Here is a 2,298-nt window from a genome sequence, read left to right as displayed (position 1 = left end):
GATCTATAAGAATTTATTATTATTAGCTCATCGATGCAGTCGAGTGGATTTTATCATTTTTAAACACCTCCTGTGTCCAAAATTTGTATTATGTATTATTTACTTTAAAAAAAACATATTAAATACCTGTAGAGCATAAATAACATTACAGTTATTTCACTGAAAACGTTGGGATATTCCAGCAAGAGGGAACTTCAGGCTGCACCTACGGTGCTACAGCTGCTGCTAGCGTACCTGCAAACCAAACTCTATGTAAATAACTGCATTCAGATATTTATGGCATGGTAAAAGTTTATATAAAAAAAGTTTTTGCATTGAGTTCTGAAACTGTGGAGGTGGAGCTGTTTTAAACCAGGAGACTGCATTCAGACCATTAGCTCATCAGTCCTGTCAGATTAAACCAGGTTCTTCAAAGTCCAATCAACAACAAAGTTTGATAATATTTGTTTATAATTAAAGTTTAAAGTTTGTGTTATAATTATCAGGCTGTATATTTGTTGTTTCCTGAGCAACTTGCCGACTCGTCACTCAGAACCCATCATCAAGCTGCCAAATCATCTCAGATTATACTTTGAACAGGCAGATTATCTCGTCACCGCAGGTCCAAAGACTGAGTACAGATATGTCTGCTGCCCTGCAGGACTTTCCCTGGCTTTGCCCTCTTCATCTCTCCTCCTCCTCATCCTCGGTGGTTTTAGTCAGTGTGTGATGAGAAGCAAACAATTCTGCATGAAAGTTTTTTTTCAGTTTGGCGTTTTACTGTAAAGTAATCCTGACAGAGGCAAAAATGAGCTCTTGAATCACAAAATATCCTGAGATCATTTAAATGCAAATTTATCTACTTTGCTTTATACGTTTTTACCTTCCTGCTTCACAAAATCGGAGCTGTGAGGTGACTAAACTCTGAAAGGCTCAATGTGTTTCGATTGTTACGTTTAAGGGTTGTTTGAATCTTCACTGTTGTGGCAGCAGATCCATTATCGGTGTCGTCCATGAAGCACTCTTGGAAAATAAAATGATGAGAGAAAACCGTGGACTTGACAAAAATCGTTTCTTTGAAAAATGTCAACAAGCAAAAATACAAAAAAAAAAACCCGAAACTAAAGATTCCTTTTCTCCATCTTTTCCATTGTATTTCAAGTAGCACACGGCTAGCACTGTTAGCAAACTGTATGGGCAGAGTTGTAAAGTATCTAAGTACAAATACTTTGTTACTGTACTTAAGTAGAAATTTTGGTTATCTGTATTTTACTTGAGTAATTATTTTTCATTAGTTTTTACTTTTTCTCATTACATTTTTACACAATTATCTGTACTTTCTACTCAAAAAAAAGGTCAGAAGTAGGAAGTCGTTACTCCTGTTTTATTCTGAGTTGTTATTACTTAAAAAAATACTATCCTGATAAATTGTGTCTCCTGGATAGAGTGAATTTAATTGTGGTTGGATGAGATGTATAAATATTTACCATTCTGACACCTTTACTTTTGATACTTGAATACAAAAAATATCAGATACTTTAAGACTTTTACTCAAGTAATACTGTATATTTATAGAAGACCTTAACATTTACCAAAGTATTTTTATGATAATACCTTTACTCAAGTATCACTTTGAGGTACTTTATACAACACTGTGCATGGTTCAGAGTTTTTTTTTTTTACTTGGATCAAGGCTTTACAGGATGTAACACTTTCAAAATAAAATTTGAATTTCACAACAATGTCACTTAAAATGCCTGTGACATTAAATTATTGTAATAAATGTATTTTTTTTAAAAGAGAACATTGATAACGTTAGAAAATGTGTTTTATGTCAAGTTTTTTAAACGTTCTTTGATATTTTGTGTTTGAATGTTATGCATGTCACAGAAACTTTAAATTCTTGTTTACCTTACCGCAAATGGCAAAGATAAAGATGAAAAATATTGATACAAAAATAAACTTTAATGATCGTTCTTTATGGCTCTAACATTTAATTTGGTGCAACCTTCACTTTCTGYCAAAATGTTGCTTTCATCCACACAGGAAGTACGTACCATGATTAGGATGTAAATTAAATATTGTCAGATACTGATGCATGAATYAGCTCAGAAGGACAGAATGTTTGCTGAATATTTGCATCCTTGAGTTTGTTGATTTTTATCTTCCTCTGCAGGAAAGTGGATGTTTCTTAAAGGGATCCCTGATTAGTTGTAACATTAGACTTTATTTGATAAACATTTATTTTAACTGTAAAATAAAGAGTAAAATTAAAGAGTCAGCTAGCGCTGACTTTTATGTATTAGCTCTGCGCTAGCG

The 2,298-nt window shown here is 33.1% G+C and overlaps 1 protein-coding gene across 1 annotated transcript in view; it reads left to right on the top strand.

The window, feature by feature from the left end:
• The window catches only part of slc1a7a (solute carrier family 1 member 7a), a gene marked incomplete at its 5' end in the record, with an annotated part of 65,793 nt that overhangs the window by 25,577 nt on the left and 37,918 nt on the right, over nucleotides 1-2,298 (top strand).

Source organism: Austrofundulus limnaeus, unplaced genomic scaffold (genome assembly GCF_001266775.1).
Source record: "Austrofundulus limnaeus strain Quisiro unplaced genomic scaffold, Austrofundulus_limnaeus-1.0 Scaffold313, whole genome shotgun sequence".
NCBI lineage: Eukaryota > Metazoa > Chordata > Actinopteri > Cyprinodontiformes > Rivulidae > Austrofundulus > Austrofundulus limnaeus.
This window is presented reverse-complemented; position numbering and strand designations above follow the sequence as displayed.